General features: G+C 38.3%; 1 protein-coding gene across 1 annotated transcript in view; it reads left to right on the forward strand.

Moving 5' to 3' along the window:
* The window catches only part of LOC134736522 (DNA dC->dU-editing enzyme APOBEC-3G-like), a 236517-nt gene extending 224760 nt beyond the window's left edge, over positions 1–11757 (forward strand). Inside the window, exons 4-5 of the mRNA XM_063638414.1 lie at positions 8952–9057; positions 11620–11757. The gene's annotated coding sequence lies outside the window, so the exon portion shown is untranslated. The remainder of the gene's footprint in view (positions 1–8951; positions 9058–11619) is intronic.
* The last annotated feature ends 7649 nt before the right edge of the window (positions 11758–19406 follow it).

Raw genomic sequence — 19406 nt, forward strand, 5'->3', positions numbered from 1 at the left:
CAAGGTAACTGACAGACCCCTCACAGAAGTACTCATGCTTGTCCATGTTATCCTATCTCTTCCCTCCATCCTAGAGGGAAGATATCTGGAGTATAGTCCACCCACTAGTTTCCATGCTGCAACAGTGTCCCCCACCCATACTGGATTATAATCCTTTAAAAGAGGCTAAAGAGAAATTTGTCCATATGCTTTTAGTGTCTCACAGATATTTTGAATATTAGGTTCTGCTACTTTATTATGGTTCCCTCTTTCTAGGGAGTAGAAGTGAATCCAGGGAAATTGAACAGGAAAATAGTCTGAATGATAATGGCAATTGCCGCTCCTTTATAATAGCAACTCATTGTTCTTGGAACAAACTTGCCAAGTTTTATTTCTTTGTCTGTAGGTCCATAACAATATTTGCCCAGGGGGTTGTTTGAGGATTAAATATGGTAATGTATATCAAGTTTCTAAGAAATAGCCTGTTATGTATTACGACTCAGTAGCTGTTAGCTGCCCTTATTGTTGCTAAATGTTAAGCCCTGAGATAAATTTTAACTAAACCTCTTTGATACAAATCTATACCTGAATGCATTCTATACTTACTTTCTTAAAATATGACTTAAGCGCAGATATCTGAGTACCTATTTGTATTTCTCAATATTCAAGTGCTGTTGTTGCTATTTTTAGCCTCTTCATATTAATAATTTTAAAACTCTTTCTTTGAAAATAATGACAGAAAATTGACAAAAGGCTACTCTGTATTCTTAAGGGAAGTAATTATAATTATGCAGAGCAGAAGGTAAAATTATAATTTGTTGGCTATTTTATTATGCTTTACCAAAAATTTAACACAGTTTTAGTGAAAGAGCCATAAACTTTAGTAGACTTCTAAGATATAGCAATGAATGCACTACTATTGAGGAAATAGAGTCATTATAATACAAGAAAATGCCTGAGTTTCATTGGATCCTAAGGGAAATAGAGCTAGGTTAGACTTGTGGGAGTCAATAGAACTTGTTTTTCATCTTACATGAACAAGTGATGCTGAAATGACTCAGATTTATATACATCATACATAGCAGTACTGGACTTTGGCTGCTTTTTTTTTTCTCTTGGAGTTAAACTTCTTATGTAAGAATTTATGAGATAGAAAAAACTCAGCGAAGGGGAATCAACTGAGGCCAACTGCTGTGTGGGGAAAATCAAGAGTTCATATGTTTAGACTTGCCATCCTCACATACTTGATAAATATTAGAGGGGTGATATTAGCAAGTGTTTACAATGACAATTCATTTTCCTGGTTTTGGCTCATTGACTGAGGCAAAGAAATTAATAGCTTTATTTTATTTTATAGCATAAGCAGCAGTTTGTGTGTGATATGAAAGCTGCTTATGTGATTGATGTGTTCATTGCATCTTATGGCTTATGATAATAAATGCATATATCACACAACAAGAACTAAAACAGATATGTTCTATAATGCGCTCATCTCATTCTCTTTTCATTATGATTTTTTATCCACAAACACTGCACAAGATGTACATACTTGAGTACTTGTCTGCATTCTTGTACATTTCCAACTGCAAATATTGCTGTTTTGAAAGTGCTGGAATGGGCTTTCTACTTCACACTCCTTGAAATTGATCTGGTAGGAAGAGCATAATATTTCAAACCACCTCATTGCAATATAAGCATTAGAAGCTTACTAAAAGGCTTTTTATGTTGATGATAGCCTAGTTACACAGACTTGCTCAATAACAGTAATCGTCTTGGCATGTTTCAGAACTCTAGTGGTCACACGTTTTTTAGAAATGTAAATAGCATTCTGTACTAAGTTAGAAGCTCAAGTGGATTCAGAAGTGGTATTGGTTGTATATATGGTATTTGTTTAGAACTTTCTAAAATTCTTCTACTTTCCTGAAATACCTGGTGATAAGCTTGAAACACATTTTTAAAAATTCAGCATCCAAAGGTAGGAGACCTATCTGTTTCCATAGGAGGGCAGTATAATATTGGAAAGAAAACATAAGAACTTGGAGGTAGTTTTTCGTGCCTTATAGTTAAACCATTTCCTGCAAGGGGAGTGGATGGTATTTCAAATCACACTAATAAATCTGTGGGTTAGTAACATGTGAGTTAGAACAGCCATGCACCATAATCACTGCTGCGGATTCATTTCTCTCTTTTTACACAGTATATTGATTTTTCCCCTCAAGAATGTAACAAAGAAAGAACTTTATAAAATTCTCTTGTCTTTAAACTCTGCTTGTTAATATATTCCTGTTGCCACTCATCTACTAGTAATTTCCTGACAGGTAACTATTGCTGTTATAATTGGAGATAATCTTGAAAAAGTAGTTGCTGTGTTTCTGGAGAAACTTCTTACTACTGGTAATTGCCTGCATAATGAATTGCAAGAACTAGATGACTTCAGCCGAGATCAAAAGTGACCATTAACTCACCTATCTGCAAACTGAAGATTTCTGGGACTTGTATCTTATGGCAATTTCATTTCTTTTTCACTTTTTAAAAGACTCAGCTTTCTTCTGTCAAGTTCGTAAGTATCAGCTCACACACATTTAATACTTGCCATGTCTTGTGAAACCTTTCCAGCAGATGAAAAAGCATCTTTATTAATTCAGAAATATGGGAGTAGAGGGAATTGTTTGTGCATCTTGATTAAAAATAAACAAGCAGGCAATTAAATTGCATATAGGATATTTTAGAGACTGACAGCTTCTCGTTAAAATTGATTTCAGGGTAATTTCATACACTGACATGAAGTCTATCGGATTGTAGTTTTGGTTTTTTAGCTCAGACAACCCAACACTTTCTTCACTCTTGAAAAAGGACTTAGATTACAAGTTGATGTTTTTAAAAACCAATAATTTTTTCCTTTGCTCATCTCTCTTCACCTTTTTGTTTCCTTTGTGAAAGCAGGGATAGAATTTGAAAAGTGATGGGAATGAGAATCCTTGAGCATGAGGACTTTGGTTTCTTGAGGCTCCTTAAGGAGGTTCGGGGGAGACTGAGAAACAAGGCAGTGTGGAAAATGGTTCAAAGACAAGAACAAGAGGTAATAGATTCTCTCCCTGAGGAAACTCTAGTCAGACTCTAAATTTTCTTCTCAACTAGACCATGGCTTTTGGGCTTCTGTGTTTGTCTCTGCATTGCTCAATTTTAGCAAGAAGCTTTCCAAGTCAGTTTAGCCAGAGTCCTCCACTCACGACACTTAGTTGGGTTCCTCATTCTCCACAATTCACTGGTGATGTCTGATCACTGTAGCATGCCTTTAGCAAGAGACCTAGTCAGTTAGCTTAGCCTAAATGTCCCCTAATTCTTGATGTTTTTTCTTAGTGATTTTTTATCCAATGACCCTCACCCTGCTCCTGGTCTATGAATTTCTACTCTTCTTGTTGTATTTGGAGTTGAGCTCAATCTCTCTCTCCAACTGCAATGCCTCATTGCAGTGGTCTCTATACCTATATCTATAGTCCCTAGTGGATAAGGTCTTCTTTTCTTTCTTTAACAAATAAATGAATAATCTTGTTCTATAACAGTTATGATTCTGTGACTCAAGATTAGATTCATTATTAGGCTCTTGAATCTTTTTGAAGAGAGGTCAAAAACCCCTCTTCTTGACTTCCTGCTTCTCACCTAAGTGAGAAGGCTTTGAAGACTTTGTCTTCACTCCCGACTGATTGTTGGGGATCCATTGGTGAGACAGACTCTGGAACCATTGCTCTGGACAAATATCTGCTGAAGCTGGTAAGGATAGATTTTGATTCTTGAGATTCTGATATACTCTCTAAAGCTGGGTTAGAGTCCCAGGCTTCTTCTTCTTTTTTCTTTTTCTTTTTTTTGAGATGGAGTTTTGCTTTTGTTGCCCAGGCAGAAGTGCAATGGCATGATCTCGGCTCACTGCAACCTCCGCCTCTGAGGTTCAAGCGATTCTCCTGCCTAAGATTCCCAAGTAGCTGGGATTACAGGCATGCATCACCACACCCGGCTAATTTTGTATTTTTAGTAGATAATGGTGTTTCACCATGTTGGTCAGGCTGGTCTTGAACTCCTGACCTCAGGTGATTCACCTGCCCAAATCCTAAAGTGCTGAGGTTACAGGCATTAGCCACCACGCCTGGGGTGGCATCTTTCGAAAGGTATCTCTTGAATTGAAAGGTCTTCTTTCTTCCTCTGTTTTGAGTGGGAATTATTCCTTGACTCCCTGGGCTAGAAGTTTTTCTTTCTGGTTCTCTGCTTTGAGTGGCAATTACTCCCTGACTACTGGGCTGGAAATTTTTCCTGGCTCTTTGTGAGGCCTTCTTGCTCTCTGCATTTAACCCTGGTTTTTCTATGAGAACTTCTCAGCTGACCAAAACCCCTCCTCTTGACCTCCTGCTGTTACAATGCTACACCAGCTCTGTCACCTGCTTGTTGTTGGCATGATTTTGTTGAGGATAATTTGGAACTTCCCTCTTTAGGAAACATAAGGTCTCCCCAGACTAGCTCCTCTAAGACCTCTCTCGTTTCATTACCTTCGCTCCTCCTTCTTTTGGTCTTCCCACCAGCTCCTGCTATCTTCCCTCCAGCTCACTTGCATTCTTTGATGTGTCTCCCTTCAGCTCCCTACCTCCTCCATCTCTCTGTCTACCCCTTCCAGACCTTTTCCTTCTCACTCTGGGGCATCCATCACTTACACTTAAGGTCTCTTGCCCTTATCATGGGCTTCCAAGGGACTCAGCGTCCCCTAAATCCAATGTCCTGAGGCTGAAAGGATAAGGCTAGTTGGAAATAGATGAAATATTTTATTTACTCAGGTGGGCTTTGGAGACACTCAGAAAACTGCTAGATATCTCCTCAGTGTAGAAGGTGGTCTGCAGCCTCCATAGGATGCATATCAGGGGAAAAGAAAATCCTAAAAATCTTCTGATTCATGGTTGTTAACAAGAAATTGTAACAGGTTTTTTTTTTCCCCCTTTAAGTAATCTGCGGGGGAAACTAAGATTTTGTGTCTTATCAGAGCATTTTTTATGCTTTATGTTGACATTTATTATGTCCTTGATTACTGAAAATAAGGTAAGTAGTGTTTTACAATGATCTGTAATCCTATTTAATCAAGTGTTCAAACTGTCAGAAGTTTTTGGCAACCTCCAAACATTAAATTCTGAATGAAATCTTGTTCTTGAAAAGACTTTGAGATTTCCTAGAGGGGCCCTGAAAAATTTTAAAGGATTTGTTCTTTCACCTTGTAAAAAGAGAGATATTAAACTGATTAGGTTAATTTGACACGTTAAATATGTAAGCAGAATGGGAGAAAGTTATTTGCAGACTATTTATCTGAGGGGGTTAATATCCAAAATGTATAAAAAACTCCTACAACTTAATAGCAAAAAGACAAATGTATTAGACTGTTCTTGCATTGCTATAAAGAAATACCTGAGACTGGATAATTTATAAAGAAAAGAGGTTTAATTGGCTCATAGTTCTGTAGGATGTACAGGAAGCATAGCAGCTTCTGCTTCTGGGGAGGCCTCAGGAAACTTCTGATCATGGCAGGAGGTGAAGGGGGAACAGACATCTCACATGGTGGGAGGAAGAGCAAAACAGAGAGTCGGGGGGAGGTGCCACACACTTGTAAATGACCAGATCTCACAAGAACTCACTATCGTGAAGATAGCATTCAGCTATCTGCTCCCGTGACCCAAACACCTCCCACCCTGACCTACCTCCAGCATTGGGGATTATAATTCAACATGAGATTTGGGTGGAGACAAATATCCAAACTATATTGACAAATAACTGGACAAAGGAATTAAATAGACATTTCTCTAAAGAAGACATAAATGGCCAACAAAGAAAGTGAAAAAATCCTCAATATCAATAATCATCAGGAAAATGCAAATTAAAATTACAATGCGATGTTACCTCACACATGTTAGGATGGCTACTATAAAAAGCAAAGCAAAACAAAACAAATGATAACAAGTGTTTCAGGGATGTAGATAAAACAAGCAAAAAACAACCCCATCAAAAAATGGGCGAAAGACATGAACTTCTCCAAAGAAATCATACAAGCAGCCATCAAACATATTAAAAAAATGCTACACATCACTAATCATCAGAGGAATGCAAACCATGTCCACAAGGAGACACCATCTCACACCAGTCTGAATGACTATTATTAAAAATAAAAAAACAACAGATGCTAGCAAGGCTGCAGAAAATAAAGGGAATGCTTTTGCACTATTGGTGGGAATGTAAATTAGTTCAGCCACTATGGAAAGCAGTTTGAAGATTTCTCAAAGAACTTAAAACTGCCATTCAACCCAACACTCCCATTACTGAGTAATATCGGATAAAGTTTAGATATTTGTCCCCACCCAAATCTCGTGTTGAAATATCATCCACAATGTTGGAGGTGAGGCCTGGTGAGAGGTGTTTTGATCATAGGGGCAGATCCCTCATGAATGGCTTGGACCATCCTCTTGTTGGTAAGTGACCTCTGTCTCTGAGTTCTCACGAGATCCATTTAAAAGTGTGTGACACCTCCCCCAGCCCCTTTCTCTCTTGCTCCTACTTTTGCCATGTGAAGTATCTGCTCCTACTTCACCTTCTGCCATGAGTAAAAGCTTCCTGAGGCCTCCCCAGAAGCAGATGCTGGTGCCATGCTTCCTGTAGAGCCTGCAAAACTGTGAACCAATTAAACCACTTCTCCAATAAATTACTCAGTCTCAGATATTTCTTTATAGCAATGCAAGAATGGCCTATTACAGTATTTGAAAGAAAACAAAGTGTTTTACCTAAATGTTCATCTCAGCACTATTCACAATAGCAAAGACAAGGTATCAACTCAGGTACCCATCAATGGTGTATTGGATAAAGAAAATATGGTACACATACACCATGGAATACTATGCAGGCATAAAGAAAAATGGAGTCATGTCCTTTCTAGGAACATGGATGCAGCTGGAAGCTATTATCCTAAGTAAATTAATACAAGAATAGAAAAACAAATACCGCATATTTTCACTTAAAACTGGGAGCTAAACATTGAGTGCTCCTGGACATAGAGATGTCAATAATAGACACTGGGGACTATTGTAGCTGGGAATGGGAGGGGGGCAAGGGTTGAAAAACTAACTATTGGATATGATGCTCAGTACCTGGGTGACAGGATCATTCATTCGTACTCCAAACCTCAGCATCACATAATGTACCCAGGTAACAAAGCCGCACGTATACCCACTGACTCTAAAATAAAAGGTGAAAAAATGTGCAGTTTTAATTGTACATCAATTATACCTCAATGAAGTTGTTTTAAAAATTTTGTGGAAAGGCATGTCAAATAAGAGGAGATGTTGCTTTTCTGCAAATAAATAAGAGATGCTTTTGCTTTTCCTAGATTATATTTGTATGGGTGAATATTACATATGTAGGCATTATATTAATTGTAATAAAATTGTATGAAGGTCATAGAAATTTGTCAATATCTTGTCGTGTGGGGTTATAATTTTTGTTGTATGTCACGGAAATAACCAAATTTTCTTGTCATGTGAACTCTCATCAGATATTTAGAAACAGAAAGGTTTATGAAACTGCGAACCACAAATCAAGCAGATAAGAATTAATTACATGGAATTGAATGAACTGACGTTCATTCAATCAGAAACCAGAGTGATTGTGGTTTTGTTTGGAATATGGCTGGTAATTTAATGTTTTATTTTCCAGATTTAAGGAATCCTGTTCCTCCTTTCTCTTAAGCTATCCATAACTTACAGTAATTTGGTAAAGTATATCTTTGTGAACAGAGAAAAAACATTTATTGTTTTTCCCTATCTGGTCTTCCCAAAATTTGCAAACTATTATTGAGTATTCTTATCGTCCTGGCAATATAATTATTTGCAGAAGTTCAATAAGAATCTGTTCTCCTTGCAACAGAATAGAATTGGAAAAATTATTTGTTTTACTAAGGCTTTGACGGGAATGTCATATCAGAAAATGATGTACATAGAATCTGGCTTTAAGAAACAACAATTGATTTTATGGGGCCAGTGCTTACAAAGCCCTCTTGGGAAAACTGGCCTGGTACCTGGCTCATAGCATTCCAAGTTTTACATGTAAGTAAGAAGATAACTTTTTGGCAGGCTCAGGAACCTCAGGATATTGTGGGAATCTCAAGAAAATAGGAATTCACTGAAATCTATAGTTACCACAAGAAAAATCTGGTGGTGAGTTCTTGGCTTGGCTTCCTGGGCTCAAGGGGCATTGAAAAAAATCTAATCTAAAATTCCTTATTCAAGGTTTATGTGGTCAATGACTCTTGCTGTACTTATACAAATGATCAGGCTTAATGTAATGAGAATAGATTTATTTTGTAAACGAGGTCCAAAGGAAGGTGACTGTAGAAATTTTGTTTCAGTGGAAAATTATCATGCACCCTTGTGGGTATTAGACTATAATTCTGTTCATTTGAATGATTTTCTGCCTCTTGGTAAACTTCATTTCACTGTCTCCCTTGTTATCCATGTATAAACTGGACTATATCCTGAATTATTCTAGTTTCTTCCAATATCTGGTTACAATTCTCCAAACTAATGTTTCCATTTTTTCCCCCACTCTCCTAACTTGGCATCGCTGATAACTAAAACTGCCCTTTTCCTGAAGTATTGCAACCTGAGGCTAGATGAGTTGTCATAAACTACCAAAAAATCATAGCAGATCATGTACTGACAACCTCCATGCCTGCTGCTGTGTAGGCCACTCAGGCAGTTCACCAAAACACCCGATGTCATCACCAAAGACATCCCAATTGCAAGCCAGGATATTTGTCAGATGACCATTGCTGTCCTCCTTCTACCATCTGAAAAGACTTGGAGCCCAACATCTAGAAATCTTTTTGACTGGCTGCCTTTAGGACTCAAAAGCCCGCATTCTGACTAATAATCTTTGTTTTTATTTTGTTTCCACAGAAATTTTCCTCATTAAATGCCTGAATGTTTACACCATATAGCCAATATCCTCTACTGGTCCCCAACAGATGACTCAGCTGGCTGTTAATGAACGATTTGGTCAAAGGTGAGAAAATGGACTTATATTATTTAAAGGAAAGAAGAGTGTCTTTTTTTTTCCTTGAACAAGTGCAGGGACTGACAAAGATTCTTTCCTTGATGAAACTCTGAGTAGACTCTTTCAAACTCTCTTCCCAATTAAACCTTGAATTTTGGGCTTCTGTGTTCATCTTTGCATCCTTTGTCCAATTTTAGCAAGAATCCTGCTAACTTAGTTTAGCCAGCGTTACCTGTCCATGATACTTGATCACCCTAGACACCTGATAGAGTTCCTCCTCCACCATCCCCCCCAGGTGATGTCTGATCACCCTGGCCTGTCTTCAGCAAGAAGCCTGTTAGGTTGGTTTAGCCCGAAAACCCCTTACCTATTGTTTCCTCTTAGTGATTTTTCATCCAATGATGCCCACCCTGCTTCTTGTCTATAAATTCCCACTTCTCCTTATTGTATGAGAAGATGAGCTCATTCTCTTTCTCTCACTGCAGTGGTCCCTACTTGTATTGCAATAGCCTCCTCGAACAAAGTCAGCCTTGCAGTTCTGTAGCAAATGTCATTGAATAATTGTTTCTTTAACAAAGAACATTAACATTTGATTCAATGAGGACTTTAGAAAATGTTAGTGTATTGACATTGTGAAATGCTGGAAAAGGAAATTAATATTAAAATATAAACTGTTTTTAGAAGGGACTTTGCCAACCTTTTGTTTGGCTGATTACATAAATGTCACACTTGGTTCAATTGAGTTCCCTGATGGATTTTGTTATTGCCAAGCATGAGCTTGGAGATGAGTTTGGAAGTAGGGGCTGGTGATATTGAATTAATCTGCATTATACAAAATGAACATAATGGTAATTCCAGAGGAAATCTTAGATAAGAAAGATAGCAAAACATGGAGAAAACCAGTCCCTGGGAAGTAACTTAATGGATGAAAAACTTCATATCTTAATTACAATAATGTTACCATTAAGCAGTTGTACGTACCTGTGTACCTAACAAGGCTGTATTTGGGATGATTTCCTGGTTGATTAAAAGCAGCGTTTCTAAAGGTGGTCAAATTGGGGGAAAAAGAAAAAGCAAAAACTCTCTTAAGAGAAGATATACAACAGCATTGGCCTGAAACAAGTTGGATCTAGCCATACCCAGGGGGCTCCTTATCTGCAAAATTAAAATCTGTGTACTCGGTTTTACTTTGAGGGCAAGATTATGAAAATGGATTATTATTACTGTAATGGAGAGTCGTGTTTTATAATTCCCCAGTTGAACCATCACTAAATTATGTGGTAAGAATGAGTGGCTGGGGAAGCACAACTGGACAAACCGCTGTCAGGTCTGCCCACTTCTGCACAGAGTTGTAATTTTTTCCAGGATTGAAGAGGAAAACAATGTTCTTTTCATTCAGATGTACATTTATTCTACCATTGACCAGGCTGTGGCTTGGCCCATAAAGTTGGTCCCTCCTTTGTCAGTGTAGATTAGATTCGTATCTATTAAGAATTTTATTGTGCTTACAGAACAGAAAAAAAAATCTCGTAGAATTCACATTCTCAACTCCCTTCAAGATATTTGTGCAGTTTACATTGAATAAATTTGTTTTATTTCCTTTGACTGCAAAGATTTTGATCTTCTCAATTGGATATGTGAAGCATTTTACTATAGGCTTCCTTTTCTATGTAATAAATAAATACTTATTCAGTTGTTGAAATCTACATATGTGGCTTCTTAAATATTCCCATATGTTCTGTCTCTTCTATTTAATATATAGTCATTTATTAGGCACCTACTACATGCTGGCCACCATTCTAGTGTCAATGGCACAGCAGAATCACTGTGTCCAAGAGATGATGTAGGAGATGGTAAGAGGTGGAGGGCATTTTCAGTTGAATGCTTGTCTTTTTTCTTGCTTTGTGTGGTGTGATATGTCTGCTGGCCAGGCAGAGGGTGTTTGGATATTGTTAGATTACCAAATGATTGTCCATACATTTGCCCTCATTTTAGGAATTGATTCCTTTCTTACCTCTAATTGATTTTTCATCTATTCCCTTTGCCTATAAACCTCTTGAGATGATGAACTGCAGAAAAGGCAGAAGGCCTTAATATGCTATCTAATCTAATATTATATAAAACTGGATCCAACTTTCCCATTACTGTTATTACTGTCTTCTTGCAACACAGGACTTTCCTTATTGAACTGTAATTATTTGTGTTTTGTTTTGTTTTGTTTTATCTTGTCCCAGAACATGATGGACTACTTATTAACTTAGACCTGGGTTCCTAAACTATGGCATCACAGTGAATTTTATAGGAACATTTCAGAGTATTTCAAAAGGCTGAGGGAAACACAATAATGTTTGTCAGACACTGTGTAAACTATTAGCTCAAGCTAATTCACAATTTCAATGTTAGATTTCACTACACTCCTTTTGATAATGTCCTATCTTTGTGAAGCTGAGTTTTCCAAACTTGCTGTATAATTTGGAATCTGGATGAATAATTTCTCTATTTTATCTGATGCTTTTTCTATTTTTTTAAAAGTGTTTTTTCTCTTTCACTGTATTTTCCATTTATCTGCAGATAGAAACAGACTAAATGTGAGTTTGAGGAAGCCCTGGAGCCAGTTTCAAGTATATGGTGACATCTCTCTGGTGGTCAGGTGGACCTGATTTTTTCTATATACCATTTCACAGTGATTATTTTTCTTCCTGTATATTAGCCACAGTTTTTTTATTATTATTATACTTAAAGTTTTAGGGTACATGTGTACAGTGTGCAGGTTTGTTACATATGTGTACATGTGCCATGTTGGTGTGCTGCACCCATTAACTCGTCATTTAGCATTAGGTATATCTCCTAATGCTATCCCTCCACCCTCTCCCCACCCCACAACAGTCCCTGGTGTGTGATGTTCCCCTTCCTGTCTTAGCCACAATTTTTAAAATGGTTTCTTTTTTCTGTTTCACAGTCACTTTCAATAGTAAGTCTCTTGTTGCATATGTTATTGTTTGAATACCAGTTGACAGCTTTTATAATAAAAAAACAGAAAGTAATAACAATTTATACTCCTTTGTGAAGAAAAGTGCTTTGTTCCTTTATACTTGGTTTGTATTTGAAAATATTAATGAGTCCTTTGCTATCAACTTAAAAAACATATTTAAATCACAGCAATGAAGTGAAGCATAATGTTTCCAGACACCAATATGTTTTACTGTGTCTGAATATTTACAAACAAATAATTTTACTTGGCAGTAGAAATATAAGCAAGACTGAATTTCATAATTTAACAATATTTTTTCTTATTTTGAATATTGATTTCTTCAGTTATATACACATAATGAGGGTTCTATCTAGTAAGTCTTAATTATTATTTTCTTAAAACAATTAACTAAAAAAAAACCTCTTTCTTCTTGCTATTTTAGAAAATATAATTGACAACTAAAAGGGTATAATAGACCAAAAAAGCTATGTCCAGTAAAAACAGATTCCCAGAAAACAATGTGGAAATATAATTTATGACACTATTTAAAAATATATATCAATCTTAGTATAAACTCTGAACTAACTTAGTTTGAAAGTATATAAAAATGTGACCACTGAAATTCATAGGTCATATGAATGCCAAGCAAAATGGTCATAGCCAAGCAAAATGATTTTCCCACAGGCATTACTTTCTTTGTTAAAAAATGCTTCCATAAAAGAATTTTAAGATTTGTCAGTTTTCTGGTTAGAAATATAAATTAGGGAAGCTATACAATAAGTTTTCATTGACTCATAGGTTGAGAAGCAGCTTCCATAAATTATCTAGATATTTTTCCCACCTTTACTTAGGAATGTTCTAAACTGATTTAGACAGATAACTTTCATATAACTCCATTGAGAAAGGTAACCTTACAGTTCGTCACCTATCCCAGTGTTCAGAGGTTGATGCTAGGCAAGTTAATGAGATATGCACGTTTTCCCAACACATTGTTTCATCTCCCCATTTGCGTGTCTCTTTTAGAACCCTTGCACCTTGCCTTTCAGCTTCCTGGTGGTGCTTGAATGGAGGCAAGGAGTCATACTGGGGAAACAGAGCCAAGGGTTGCAAGTCCTGTCTAAATCTCTTACTGTAAAAACTTTGCCGTATCTTTTTTACTCTTTCAGCCTCCTTGATTTTCACCATATAATGGTGGTAATAATATGTGCCTTTTAGGACGGAGTTAAGTGTACACAAAGTCATTTTTCCCTCAGATGGGTCGTAGGGTCCATAAACAGGTTAAAATTATACCTTCTTTCCTAACTTCCTTTCTGCCCACAACCAAAACTATATTGAAATTGCCAACCCGGCCCATTCCAAGATGGCCAAACAGGAACAGCTCTGGTCTGCAGCTCCCAGAGTGATCAAGGCAGAAGACAGGTGATTTCTGCATTTCCAGCTGAGCTACCCGGTTCATCTCATTGGGATTGGTTGGACAGTGGGTGCAGCCCACGGAAAGTGAGCCAAAGCAGGGCGGGGCATTGCCTTACCCAGGGAGTGCAAGGGGTTGGGGGATTTCCTTTCCTTAGCCAAGGAAAGCCATGACAGACGGTACTTGGAAAATCGGGACGCTGCCGCCCAAATACTGTGCTTTTCCAATGGTCTTAGCAAACAGGACACCAGGAGATTATATCCCACAGCTGGCCTGGTGGATCCCATGCCCACAGAGCCTTGCTCACTGCTAGCGCAGCAGTCGGAGATCAAACTGCCAGGTGGCAGCCTGTTGGGGGAGGGGCATCTGCCATTGTTGAGGCTTGAGTAGGTAAACGAAGTGGCCAGGAAGCTCAAACTGGGTGGAGCCCATGGCAGCTCAACAAGGCCTGCTGCCTCTGTAGACTCCACCTCTGTTCAGGGCATAGCTGAACAAAAGGCAACAGAAACTTCTGTAGACTTAAACATCCCTGTCTGACAGAACTGAAGAGAGCAGTGGTTCTCCCAGCATGGTGTTTGAGCTCTGAGAACAGACAAACTGCCTCCTCAAGTAGGTCTCTGAACCTCGTGTAGCCTAACTGGGAGACACCTCCCAGTAGGGGCCAACTGACACCTCATACAGGCAGGTGCCCCTCTGGAATGAAGCTTCCAGAGGAAGGATCAGCCAGCAATATTTGCTGTTCTGCAGCCTCTGCTAGTGATAACCTAGGCAAACAGGGTCTAGAGTCGACCTCCAGCAAACTCCAAAAGACCTGCGGCTGAGGGACCTCACTGTTAAAAGAAAACAAACAGAAAGGAATAGCATAAACATCAACAAAAAGGACATCCACACCAAAACCCCATCTGTAGGTCAGCATCATCAAAGACCAAAGGTAGATAAAACCACAAAGATGGGGAGAAACCAGAGCAGAAAAGCTGAAAATTCTGAAAACCAGAGTGCCTCTTCACCTCCAGAGGATCGCAGCTCCTCGCCAGCAATGGAACAAAGCTGGACAGAGAATGACTTTGACGAGTTGACAGAAGTAGTCTTCTGAAAGTTGGTAATAACAAACTTCTCTGAGCTAAAGGAGGATGTTTGAACCCATCGCAAGGAAGCTAAAAGTCCTGAAAAAAGATTAGATGAATGGCTAACTAGAATAAACAATGTAGAGAAGACCTTAAATGACCTGATGCAGTTGAAAACAATGGCACAAGAACTACGTGATGCATGCATAAGCATCAGTAGCCGATTCGATCAAGTGGAAGAAAGGGTATCAGGGATTGAAGATCAAATGAATGAAATGAAGCAAGAAGAGAAGTTTAGAGAAAAAGAGTAAAAAGAAATGAACAAAGTCTCCAATAAATATGGGACTATGTGAAAAGACCAAATCTATGTCTGATTGGTGTACCTGAAAGTGACGGGAAGAATGGAACCAAATTGGAAAACACTCTTCAGGATATTATCCAGGAGAACTTCCCCAACCTAGCAAGGCAGGCCAACATTCAAATTGGAAATGCAGAGAACACCACAAAGATACTCCTCGAGAAGAGCAACTCCAAGACACATAGTTGTCAGATTCACCAAAGTTGAAATGAAGGAAAAAATGTTAAGGGCAGCCAGAGAGAAAGGTCGGGCTACCCACAAAGGGAAGCCTATCAGACTAACAGCGGATCTCTCCGCAGAAACTCTACAAGCCTGAAGAGAGTGGGGACCAATATTCAACATTCTTAAAGAAAAGAATTTTCAATCCAGAATTTCCTATCCAGCCAAACTAAGCTTCATAAGTGAAGGAGAAATAAAATCCTTTACAGACGAGCAAAGGCTGAGAGATTTTATCAGCACCAGGCCTGCCTTACAAGAGCTCCTGAAGGAAGCACTAATCATGGAAAAGAACAACTGGTACCAGACACTGCAAAAACATGCCAAATTGTAAAGATCATCAATGCTAGGAAGAAACTGCATCAACTAATGGGCAAAATAACCAACTAACATCACAATGACAGGATCAAATTCACACATAACAATATTAACCTTAAATATAAATGGGCTAAATGCCCCAAGTAAAAGACACAGACTGGCAAATTGGATAAAGAGTCAAGACCCATCAGTGTGCTGTATTAAGCAGACCCATCTCACATGCAGAGACACACATAGGCTCAAAATAAAGCAATGGAGGAAGATCCACCAAGCAAATGGAAAGCAAAAAAAAAAAAAAAGCAGGGGTTGCAATCCTAGTTTCTGATAAAACAGACTTTAAACCAACAAAGATCAAAAAGAGACAAAGAAGGCCATTACATAATGGTAAAGGGATCAACTCAACAGGAAGAGCTAACTATCCTAAATATATATGCACCCAATACAGGAGCACCCAGAGATTCATAAAGCAAGTCCTTAGAGACCTACAAAGAGACTTAGACTCCCACACAATAATAATGGGAGCCTTTAACACCCCACTGTCACCATTAGACAAATCAACGAGACAGAAAGTTAACAAAGATTTCCAGGAATTGAACTCAGCTCTGCACCAAGCAGACCTAATAGACATCTACAGAACTCTCCACCCCAAATCAACAGAATATGCATTCTTCTCTGCACCACATTGCACTTATTCCAAAACTGACTACATAGTTGGAAGTAAAGCACTCCTCAGCAATTGGAAAAGAACAGAAATTATAACAAACTGTCTCTCAGACCACAGTGCAATCAAACTAGAACTCAGGATTAATAAACTCACTCAAAACCGCTCAACTACATGGAAACTGAACAACCTGCTCCTGAGTGACTACTGGGTAAATAATGAAATGAAGGCAGAAATAAAGATGTTCTTTGAAACCAATGAGAACAAAGACATAATGTACCAGAATCTCTGGGACACATTTAAAGCAGTGTGTAGAGGGAAATTTATAGCATTAAATGCCCAGAGGAGAAATCAGGAAAGATCCAAAATTGACACCCTACCATCAGAATTAAAAGAACTAGAGAAGCAAGAGCAAACACATTCAAAAGCTAGCAGAAGGCAAGAAATAACTAAGATCAGAGCAGAACTGAAGGAGATAGAGACGCAAAAATACCCTTCAAAAAATCAATGACACCAGGAGCTGGTTTTTTGAAAGGATCAACAAAATTGATAGACTGCTAGCAAAACTAATAAGAAAAGACAGAAGCATCAAATAGATGCATTAAAAATGATAAAGGGGATATCACCACCAATCCCACAGAGATACAAACTACCATCAGAGAATACTATAAACACCTCTACACAAATAAACTAGAAAATCTAGAAGAAATGGATAAATTCCTGGACACATACACCCTCCCAAGACTAAACCAGGAAGAAGTTCAATCTCTGAATAGAACAATAACAGACTCTGAAATTGAGGCAAAAATTAATATCCTGCCAACCAAAAAAAGTCCAGGACCAGACAGATTCACAGCCAAATTCTACCAGAGGTGCAAAGAGGAGCTGGTACTATTCCTTCTGAAACTATTCCAATCAATAGAAAAAGAAGGAATCCTCCCTAACTCATTTAATGAGGCCAGCATCATCCTGATACCAAAGCCTGGCAGAGACACACGAAAAAAAAGAATTTTAGACCAGTATCCCTGATGAACATCAATGCGAAAATCATCAATAAAATACTGGAAAACCGAATCCAGCAGCATGTCAAAAAGCTTATCCACCAAGATCAAGTTGGCTTCATCCCTGGGATGCAAAGCTGGTCCTACATATGCAAATCAATAAATGTAATCCATCACATATACAAAAATCACAAACCACATGATTACCTCAATAGATGCTGGAAAGGCCTTCTACAAATTTCAGCAGCCCTTCATGCTAAAAGCTCTCAATAAACTGGGTTTTGATGAGACGTATCTCAAAATGCTAAGAGCTATTTATGATAAACTCACAGCCCATATCATACTGAATGGGCAAAAACTGGAAGCATTCCCTTTGAAAACTGGCACAAGACAAGGATGCCCTCTCTTACCACTCCTATTCAACATAGTGTTGGAAGGTCTGGCCAGGACAATCAGGCAGGAGAAAGAAATAAAGAGTATTCAATTAGGAAAAGAGGAAGTCAAATTGTCCCTGTTTGCAGATGACATGATTGTATATTTAGAAAACCCCATCATCTCAGCCCAAAATCTCCTTAAGCTGATTAGCAACTTCAGCAAAGTCTCAGGATACAAAATCAGTGTGCAAAAATCACAAGCATTCCTATACACCAATAATAAACAAACAGAGAGCCAAATCATGAGTGAACTCCCATTCACAATTGCTTCAAAGAGAATAAAATACCTAGGAATCCAACTTACAAGGGATGTGAAGGACCTCTTCAAAAAGAACTACAAACCACTGCTAAACAAAATAAAAGACACAAACAAATGGAAGAACATTCCATACTCATGGATAGGAAGAATCAATATCATGAAAATGGACATACTTCCCAAAGTAATTTATAGATTCAATGCCATCCCCATCAAGCTACCAATGACTTTCTTGACAGAATTGGAAAAAACTACTTTAAAGTTCATATGGAACCAAAAAAGAGCCTACATTGCCAAGACAATCCTAAGCAAAAAGAACAAAGCTGGAGGCATCATGCTACCTGACTTCAAACTATACTACAAGGCTACAGTAACCAAAACAGTATGGTACTGGTACTAAAACAGAGATATAGACCAATGGAACAGAACAGAGCCCTCAGAAATAACACCACACATTTACAACCACCTGATCTTTGACAAACCTGACAAAAACAAGAAATGGGGAAAGGATTCCCTATTTAATAGATGGTGCTGGGAAAACTGGCTAGCCATATGTAGAAAGCTGAAACTGGATCCCTTCCTTACACCTTATACAAAAGTTAATTCAAGATGGATTAAAGACTTAAATGTTAGACCTAAAATTATAAAAACCCTAGAAGAAAACCTAGGCAATACCATTCAGGACATACACATGGGCAAGGACTTCATGACTAAAACACCAAAAAGCAATGGCAACAAAAGCCAAAATTGACAGATGGGATCTAATTAAACTGAAGAGCTTCTTCACAGCAAACGAAACTACCAACAGGCCACCTACAGAATGGGAGAACATTTTTGCAATCTACCCATCTGACAAAAGGCTAATATCCAGAATCTACAAAGAACTCAAACAAATTTACAAGAAAAAACAAACAACTGCATCAGAAAGTGTACGAAGGATATGAACAGACACTTCTCAAAAGAAGACATTTATTCAGTGGACAGACACATGAAAAAATGCTCATCATCACTGGCCATCAGAGAAATGCAAATCAAAACCACCATGAGATACCATCTCACACCAGTTAGAATGGTGATCATTGAAAAGTCAGGAAACAACAGATGCTGGAGACGATGTGGAGAAATAGGAACGCTTTTACACTGTTGGTGGGAGTGTAAACTAGTTCAACCATTGTGGAAGACAGTGTGGCGATTCCTCAGGGATCTAGAACTAGAAATACCATTTGACCGAGCCATCCCATTACTGGGTATATATCCAAAGGACTATAAATCATGCTGCTATAAAGACACATGCACACGTATGTTTATTGCGGCACTATTCACAATAGCAAAGACTTGGAACCAACCCAAATATACAACAACGATAGACTGGATTAAGAAAATGTGGCACATATACACCATGGAATACTATGCAGCCATAAAAAGGATGAGTTCATGTTCTTTGCAGGGACATGGATGAAGCTGGAAGCCATCATTCTCAGCAAACTATCACAAGGACAGAAAACCAAACACGACATGTTCTCACTCATAGGTGGGAATTGAACAATGAGAACACTTAGACACAGGGCAGGGAACATCACACATTGGGGCCTGTCTTGGGGTTGGGGGCTCAGGGAGGGATAGCATTAGGAGAAATACCTAATGTAAATGATGAGTTAATGGGTGCAG

Source organism: Symphalangus syndactylus, chromosome 4, assembly GCF_028878055.3.
Source record: "Symphalangus syndactylus isolate Jambi chromosome 4, NHGRI_mSymSyn1-v2.1_pri, whole genome shotgun sequence".
Taxonomy (NCBI): domain Eukaryota; kingdom Metazoa; phylum Chordata; class Mammalia; order Primates; family Hylobatidae; genus Symphalangus; species Symphalangus syndactylus.